This window comes from Hetaerina americana, unplaced genomic scaffold, assembly GCF_022747635.1.
Source record: "Hetaerina americana unplaced genomic scaffold, ioHetAmer1.1.p SCAF_7, whole genome shotgun sequence".
Taxonomy (NCBI): domain Eukaryota; kingdom Metazoa; phylum Arthropoda; class Insecta; order Odonata; family Calopterygidae; genus Hetaerina; species Hetaerina americana.
This window is the reverse complement of record NW_027287316.1, coordinates 36,038,551-36,048,416: the sequence shown is the minus strand read 5'-3', so window position 1 is coordinate 36,048,416 and position 9,866 is coordinate 36,038,551. Positions and strand designations below refer to the sequence as shown.

Genomic DNA, 9,866 nt, shown 5'->3' with positions numbered 1-9,866 from the left:
ATGGTAAGAAGAAGTACGAGAGAGATTTCCTTATCAAGCATCATAGTCATCCACTTAGCCTAAAAAAACCTAAAGACCTCTACTCTGGCGTATGTAAAGTGATAAGAGATTCAATCAAGGTGAGACATTTACCTGAGTTATCCTTAGTTATTTGAATTGAGTAGGCTTCTTCATGTTTATTTCAGTTGATTTTTCATAATTCAATTACCTCTGTCTGATGACTTTAAAAAATAAATATTGTCAAATAATACAACCATTTGTATGTCTTCTAATGATCCCATAACTTGTTTATTCTGAGTTAAAGCATTTTACTCATTTGAATTTGCCAGTGTTGAGTGGTAATGTCTCTGTCTTATCTGTGAGGTGAAGTGTAATATGGAGATATTTTCTTTTAATCCCCTAGCATGCCCGTTGTCATGTTTGTGTCTTGGAGAATTCCCTTGATCCTGTTTCTGGTAAGTGAGAATGATAAAATATTCTAAGAAACCCTTCTAATATGTAAATTACCTGGAAAGATTTGTATGGTCCACAGATGCTTTTATGTAAGAAAATCTTGAATTTATATCTAAGTTGCAAGCAATGATACATGTTTCTTTAAGAGTTTATTCTATTTATTGTACACTCTCTTAAGCATTGATATTGCATTGAGATGCCCATTGTGTTCATTTCATTTCATATATTCCCCAGAATCTCTGGATAATTTGTGCAAATGGTGAGTTTATAGAAAATGTTTTTGTACATTTACATAATGATTTAGGGGATCGAGATGGTGCGGGGGCTAACGTACTGGCTACCCACCCAGAGGGCACGGGTTCAAATCCCGGTGGTGTTGAATATTTTTCAGAGGTATCTCAATCCCTACTTGAGGTGCTTTGTGGAGGGCACTTTGAGTGAGTACGCCGTCCGTCGGATGGGACGTTAAACTGCGGACCCCTTGGCGCCTTTCGTAAAGAGTAGGCTAATGCCAATGCCAGGTTTCTCTCTGCCCTTCATCATTTCCTGTCCATCCCCTATGGCGCAAATGACCTCAGTTTTCGGTCGCCTCCCCTAAATACTACTGCTACATAATGATTAATTATATAAAATCTCATGGTTTAAAGATAGGTGTGCATGTGCAAATATTATTAACCACCACTTCTTTGCAACATTAACCCATTACTCAGAAGCAATATTTTTGTGAAAATATCTTAAAGTGAACCCAAAACATATTAATGATAATTCACTCTTGAAAATCCATTGAATCACATATACATGGGAAGGCACAGAAGTACCCGGCCTGACCTAGAGATGGCGGTAGTTATTTGAAAAATATCACTTTTAGAAAGTATGCAATCTATTAAGCATATGTTTCAAGTTGGAAGAAGCTACGTTGTTTAGTTTTTGTTTGGCAGCCATCAATCGTGATCGCTTTCAGTGAATTTGTGAATATGGAGAAAATTAATCATCTCCAGTAGATCACAGAAAGCTGTGTGCAAGATGGGTGCCGCATTTGCTCACACTGTAGCAAAATCAGTGCCGTGATAATGTTTCAATTGACTATGTTTCGCGGCCACAAAGCTGAATTTTTCCACCGTTTCATAGCCATGGATGAAACATGGGTCCATTACTTCACACCGAAGACCAAAGAACTATGAAAACAATGGATTCTAAAGGCAGAGAAGGCGAAGACCATTTCATCTGCAGGCAAGGTCATAGCATTGGTTTTTTGGGATGCGCGTGGGATAATTTTCTTTAACTATCTTGAAAAAGGAAAAACTATCAACAGCGAGAACTTATTGCAACGTTTGAGCAAGTTCCTCTTCATCTCTGTGTCCTCACTTCCTCCCTTTGTCCTGTCAAGCATCCCCATCGTATTTCTACCCTTCTTTATTTGCCTAACATTCTCCCCTCTATCATAGTCTTCAACATCCTACTTTCGATCAATATGCCCTTCATCCATATTTCCTGTCTCCTTATGATTTCTTCCAACAATTCCCCATTCACTTCCTCATTTATTTTCCTTTTGGCCCATTTCACCTTCTCCATGGCCACATTTCAAGAGTCTCCAATCCATGTCTATCCTCCTGCTCCAGTTATGTCCTTGTGTTTCCGTGCCGTACAGAACTACGCTCCACATGAAAGTTTTGATGAGCCTTTTTTTAACATCCTTACTCAACATCCCTATCAACTCCCTCTTCCTTAAGAAAGCCTCTTTCCCAAGTGTAATTCTTCTCCTTATGTCCCTACTACTTTGACCATTTTGTTCCAAAACACTGCCGAGATACATAAACTTTTCCACCTGCTCTAATTTTTGCCCTCCTATAGTAATGTTTCCTTTTCATCCACATAAATGTTGAACAGCATATATGTGGAGGTGAAGATCACTGGTGATAATGGACAACTCTGCCTTACTCCTCTTTCTAACTCTGCTCTCTGGACTCTCCATTCCCCACGTGCACCAGAGCAGTCTGAGTCATGTACAGGTTGTGGATTAGCGTCCTGTTCCTCCAATCTATCCCTATTTTCTGCAATGCACTCATTAGTTTTTCCCAATTCACTCTATCAAATGCTTTTTTGAAATCTAAAAAACAGGCAAATACGTCATGATTGTATTCTATATTCCTCTCGATTAGTGATCTCATTATGACAATAGCATCATGCATGCTTCTCCCCTTCCTAAACTCAAATTGATCATCCCCGTAGTGATCATTTGCTTTACTCTCCATTCTTTTGTTGATGATGCTGAGAACAGTGTTAGCTGCGTGGGAAATCAAACTTATTGTTCTGTAGTCCTCACATGATGTAGCCTTTACCTTTTTTTGGAATGGGAACTAACACATCTCAAAATGTGAATCATGTATAAACATTTCTTGACTTTTTATGGCCAATTGCAAACTTGACATTTCATTTCACCTGACTCCAGTGGCAATGTGAAACTAAAACAACTAGCCAAAACTTAAATCAAAATTTTGAAAACACTCTGTTACAGCGAATAAGGTGTCTTCAAAAAGATGTTTAGTACCTAAATCATTAATAATTTTTTGTTCTCTTTGTATTTTCAGAAGTGGCAATTAATGGACAAAAAGATTTACTCCTGTAATGTCTTCAAAAAAGAAGTGGTCCACTAAAGATCATGTGATAATGTCAGAAAAAGTACTGGGCACCTTAAGTAGAAAATCAAATATTTCTGTTATCATGGTGGGAAAACTTACTTATCATTCAGGAAGTTCTCTCGGGTTTCCCACCGGGTCAGCGTGGTGTGCACCGACGTTTCGACGGCTAACTCTGCCATCGTCTTCAGGGTGAAGTGCAGAGCAATGAATTCGCCATGTATTTATACCCTGTCGTAGGGTCAGGTGTCCTCCGATTGGTCCGATGTGTTCCCAAGTGCCGAGCCGCCCCGGTGACGTCTCGTACTTTCAATTTTTCTCAGCACAGGTCTCCACGTGCTGCTGATCTGGAAGCCAGTGTCCCTGTTGAAGGTATTCTGTCCTTCCAGTCGGATTTCCACGGCTTCCTTCGCCACTCGGTCCCAGTAGCCGTTCGTGTGACAAAGTCTTTTGGTGCTCCCCCAGTCAATCCGATGACCATGCGTGATGCTGTGTTCGGCGACTGCAGACTTCTCAGGGTAATGGAGTCTGATGCATCGCTCATGCTCCGTTAGTCGCTTTTCAATTGTGCGGCCAGTCTCCCCGATGTATACCTGGCCGCACTCACACGGGATCCGGTATACCCCCGGCCAATTCATTGCTCTGCACTTCACCCTGAAGACGATGGCAGAGTTAGCCGTCGAAACGTCGGTGCACACCACGCTGACCCGGTGGGAAACCCGAGAGAACTTCCTGAATACAATACGCCGGGAAAAACTGAGATCCTTCATTACTTATCATATTTCCCAGCACACGAGACGCATCCTGATTTTTCAGGTTAGAATATACTGAAAAAAATACTTGGAACAAACAGAAAAGGATTAAAGTATTTCGAATTTAACACTTATAATAAGGATAAAATTGAATAGTTACTTGAAAAATTTTGTAGCTACATGCATTTAACATTTACTCATTGTAGAATCCTGGAAATTCATCATTAATGCTGCTCAATCATTTTGGCATTATTTTCAATGGGGTTGTTACTTTCCTCTTACACATTGTCATCTTTATTTCCATGTAATGCATTACTAATTTCATGTTTTCAAAAGAACCTTATGATAATCTCACTTTAACTTTCCACCAGGTCTTTTTCAATCACAAACACTAGGTATTGATTGCCATTTTATTCTTCTCATCAGTATGATGCCATGAAATGGTGCCTTATAACCTTTCTTTTTTATTCAAGTGGCAGTTTTTGTGTCAGTTTCTGTGGAAGCTTTAACCATCTAAGAGCACATGAAGGTCAATTTTTTATTCATATCTGTATTTGCTAAATCCACCTTCTGCTCCCTGTATTGTCCTTTAATCTTCTCAGTTAGCTGTGGGCCAAAACACCTTTCAGCTTCCTTGTTTTCATGTTCTGAAGGGTAACTCACAACTTCAAGTTAAAAAGCAACACTGTTATGACAATCTTCTTTCCTAAGATTCAATGAGGTAATTATCATTTTTACTTTTTACGTGATGCCTAGTTTCTGTTATTATTTTGATGCTATCGAAATTTGTATTGAAAGCAACCATTTTCTATGCCTTTAGGACTCTCTCACACTACTTAAGGTTGAATGCTTGTAGACTTCTAGTTTATCAGGAGTGATAAAATGTATGCATGTATTAGTAGAGGGGCAACATCACCGTTATGATTTATTTGGAAATTTTTTAGGCGATACTTTCTGGGAAACTTTAAAACTCTATTACTTACTTTTGACTCAATTTGGTGATTTTATCAAATGTTTTTTAATATTGGCAACTCTTTTTATGCTGATATGGGAAAAAATTCGTAAGCCAAGTATTTTTCACACAAATTGGCTAGTAAGTTGAAATTATACCCATATAACCCCAGCCCATAAGACACAGACTGATTGTAGAGCACATTTTGGAGTAAAAAAGGTGCATCTTCTGGACTGGAAAATATGGTAATTTATTCTCTCACCTATATGGAAATCTGCAAATTCCCAGGCAGAAAAACCAATCAATGTCATGCTATTAATATTACTGATATATCATGTCTTATAATGAGGAAATTTGTCGATATTTTTTTAATTTGCTTTTTTTTGAGGTTGATAGTCATTTTTATTTGAAAAAATGGGTTGAGTGAAATTTCATGTTATACTGATTTATATTTAATATTATGTCTTCTCAATGTTTGACTACAGTTCCATTTTGAACTATGTGATTTTTATCTGCGTCCATTTTGTACTTATTTTAATCGTATTACAATATAAGAGATTTATATTTACATATATTCCATCAATGCAACTAATATGAGGTGTGTTCAATAAATAATGGGAATTTATCCCCTTCAAAGTAGTCCCCATTAGATATTATGCACATATGCCAGCACTGTTTCAAACCTCAAAACACCTCTGGAACTCAATCTTTGGTATAGCTTTCAGCTCTCTCAGCCATACATTTTTATCTCATCTACAGAGTCCATACAATAAGTATCGGGACTGGTTCCAAAAATCAAAATTTATTGCAGTTATCATTACAATTGCATAATAATCTTCAAAACACATTCCTTCTGCATCGATACTCTTGGTTCGGCGCGTCTGCCACTTGTCAAAAGCCCGCTGGAAGTCAGTTTCTGAAATACTGTTGAGAGCCTTTGTCGTCGCTGCTTGAACCGCCTCAATGGAGTCGAACTGATCCTTCCAGCTCCTTTTGAGCTATCCTTTGAGGTAATAACATTGTCGAAAAAATCTTCATCCTCCTGGACGCAGCCCAAAATTTCCTCGCTCAAGACTTGCTGCACCAGCTTCGTGCACATTTTCCTCATCGCAAGATCCTCTGTTACAATGGTGTGGACGGTTCCGACTGAATGGCCAGTCTCCTCACAGATAAGGCCGATGGCTGAATGCCTGTCTGAGCCCAAAACTTTTTTCAGTATGACCTCCCGAGCATCAGTTCGAGCGGTCGTCGGGCATCTGACGCGGTGATTGTCTTCGACGAGCTCCTGGCCTTCCTTAAACATTTTGTGCCACTCAAAAACTCTTGTGCGGCTTAAGGCATCATATCCATAAGCCTGTTTAATGAGTTCAAGGGTCTTTGATGCGGATTTCCCGAGTTTAAGGCAAAACTTCACAGTGTAGCAATCCTCAACGGTGCACTCCCTTCTGGCGCGACGACACCACAAACAATCACATGTCACAAAATCCACCTCCTGCCTCAATGCATGCCCGAAGGCGACTGAACTAAAGTGCGCTTGAGTGGTGGGGGACCCCTCTATCAAGCCGACCAGTCAGATCCCCATCCACCGCTCTGTCGTGGCTAACGCAAACCAAGCATGATACTTATTGTACGGATCCTGTATGCTTGTAAAATGACTGCCCTATATAAGCTTATCTATATTTTTGGGAAAGGAAAGAAGTCACATGGGGCCATGTCTGGTGAATGTTGAGGCTGGTACATCATTACTGGGTTGTTTCTGGCCAGAAATTCATGAGCTAGCAGCAAAGTGAAGCAAAGAAGCATTATCGTAGTTCAAAAGTCATGAATTGTTTCGTCACTAATATGGGTGTTTTCATTCACATTGCTTCATTTAAATGCATTGAACTTGTAAGTCAGACTCTTTATCAATCATTTGAACTTGTGGCAAGAACTCATGTGTTCTATGGGCTATGTAAAATAACAAAATTTCCATTGCTTTTTGAACACACCTCGTTAATCCCTAGCTTGTATTGTTCAATTAAATGCAAATGCACACGAGTCTCAGATATATATAAATGTTAAATCACAAAATTTTGTGTAGTAGTAGATTTTTTCTTACATCCAAGCCAAATGATATGTTGTTTATGACTCTGTGTTGAAAGTTGCTATCAAATGCTCTGCATACCTGTACATTAGCTGTCCCTTTAATGACCAAAATGAATGAATTTCATTGTTACAGTTTGGTTGAAGAAAGTACATTTGATTTTTAAGTATTAAGTTTTTTCATATATTTTGTCAATTGTACCTGTATTTTGTGTATAGTATACTAAGATCTGCATTATAAATGATCTTACTTTTATATATGAAACAAAATTGATCTCTGAATATAAATTGTTATGAAGATGTTTCAGAGAATTTGCATTTGTCATGTTGTAATGACTGAGAATTCCATAATTTTGTTTGAATATTTAGGTTCTTAAGTATATGCCTGTGATCATAGAGGGTCTCATTTTTTGTTGAGTGCTGTTTTTCCTAGATTGAGACCCTTAGGATGGATTGTAATATCAAAGACTGAAGTCTGAATGAGAGGAAATGAACCAAATACTGATATCTTTTAACTTTATGACTCTGAGACTGAGGATAAAAGGAGATCCTATGTGCATTTTCTCACCACGCTGCTAGTGGTGTACATGGTTAGCATGATACAGCTAGCACGTATAATAGTCAGCTCTTTATTTTTATTTCAATTATCATGTGCAATATTTCTGTGTTTGCAAAATTACCCCTTAGTGAACCTTGAGGTAATGAATTAGTCACAAACTGAAGAAAATTATTGATGTGAACAATTGCCATATTTCATTCAGTCATGTAATATTGAGTGTTAATAGTTTAGCACTCAAATAACTGTATTTCCTGGGGATTAGGTGGCTATCGTACTGGCTTCCCACCCAAGGGCTCGGGTTCAAATCCCGTCGGTGTTGAATATTTTTCAGAGGTATCTCGATCCCTACTGGTGGTGCTTTATGGAGGGCACTTTGAGTGAGTACGCCGTCCGTCGGATGGGACATTAAGCTGCGCACCCCTTGGCACCTTGCGTAAAGAGTAGGCTAATGCCGACGCTGGGTTTCTCTCCACCCTTCATCCTTTCCAGCCCATCCCTTATGGCGAAAATGACCTCAGTAGCCGGTCCCTCCCCTAAATACTACTACTTCCACCAACTGTATTTCCTGGCCTATGAGACATGCTGTGATTTTTCAGATTAGGTGTAATGAAAAATATTTTAATCTGACAGAAAAGGATCAAAATGTGTTAATATTAACTCATACTGCAAAAAATTGGAATTGTTACGCACAAAAATTAGTAGCTATATCAATGTTTATTGATATTAGAATCTCACAAATTCATCATCGTTGCTGCTAAATCATTTCTGCTGTTATTTTCACTTTCCTCGTACACAATACCATATTCACTTCCACATAGCTCATTTCTGATTCCACAGTTTAAAAAAGAAATTACGATAGTCTCCCTTTTATTTTTCTGCCAGGACTTTTTCAACCAATTAAAGACTTTAGAAATTGATGGCTGTTTCATTCTTGCGATCAGTGTGATGTCATGAGTTAGTGCCTTATAACTTTCTTTCACTTGATCAGGGGAGATACAATTTATTAGCAGATGGGTAATATCACAGAGGATTTATTTGGGAATTTTTTAGGAAGTACTTTCGAGGAATTATTTAAACTCTACTTCTTAATACTGGCTCAAAACAGTGATTTTATCAAAATTTGTACCAATGGTAACCATTTTCTTTTACTGATACAGGAAAAAATACTGAATAGTGAGTATATTTTACAGTTAATCAGCTTGTGCAATTTAGGTCAAAGTTATAACCATATACCCTCAGACCATAAGACAAATTGATTTTTAGGCACATTTTGGAGCAAAAAATGTCTTGTCGGGCAGGAAATACACTATATTTATATATGTATATGATAAATATGCCTATTTTTTTCTCAAAATGTAAATGAAATATGTATTCAAATTATTTTGTGTGTTTTCAATGATCCTTTGAAGTAATATATTACCAGATGCATGGAGTTGGCAAAAATAGTATCTTTTAATGTTCTAATGGAGGTATATGAAGCATGGCAGTGTTGATGAATACACCAAATCAGGATTAACTGAGAAATTTGACAGTTATGATGAATTCATTTGGATGGCAAAAAAATAAAAGGTGCGGCAGTATAATCGTAACTTCCTTTTTTCAAACGCAAAACGCTTTCAAAAAAGGAAGTTATGTTGCCGCACCCTGTATGAAACCCCTGAATAAATAAAATTTTTATCTTATTTTTATTTGTTAGCAGAAGTGGAAATCATCTCAAGTAGAGTTTATATGGTTCTGAATACAATGCTTTCATTTGTTCTAAATGTTATATTACCATCTACAATGTATTTAACCATCAGTATTTTTGTGAATAATATTCTTTTAATTAGAGTAATTCCTTTATTAAAGCTGTGAGAATTTTTGGGTAGCAATCCATCTTTGGAAACCAAAGGTGGAACAGTTGAAGGAACTGGCTCTGTCAATGAGTGAATTTCACACTCCATGAAGCTAAGTATAATGTGTGATTTAGACTCGCATAGCAAATGAACATATGGCTTTATTACTTTGTGGATTTATGGCATTAAAGAATTCGGTATGTGCAGTAAATAATTTTTACACAACTCCTACTTAGGTTAATATGTCAGGGAAAGCTAATAAGATCATCTCCATAGACCTGCCTCTCCAGCACAAACCTCTGTTGCAGATAAAGGCAAGGATATGCGGGCAGTATATTTTTGGATAACTATTGTTGGTGGACAGCAGAACAAACTCCCCTTTCTAGGTCTCTGGATCAAAGAGCAGATGTTATCAATGGTGGTGCAAACCTCACTTGGGTTTCATGAAGATAGCATGTCAAGTGTTGTGCGCATGAAATTAATTAGATCGATTTCTTACCTCCCAGGCTCTTTGACTTACCCCCTTTCGAATTATCAGATCCACTCATATTGCCCATCAATCTGTTTCCAATCATACAATGTTGATGTTGAATAAGG

General features: G+C 37.8%; 1 long non-coding RNA gene across 1 annotated transcript in view; it reads left to right on the top strand.

Moving 5' to 3' along the window:
* The first annotated feature begins 6 nt into the window (after positions 1–6).
* The window catches only part of LOC139696762 (uncharacterized), a 35,375-nt gene continuing 25,515 nt past the window's right edge, over positions 7–9,866 (top strand). The window contains exons 1-2 of the long non-coding RNA XR_011702653.1: positions 7–119; positions 404–455. This is a non-coding gene — a long non-coding RNA (uncharacterized lncRNA). The remainder of the gene's footprint in view (positions 120–403; positions 456–9,866) is intronic.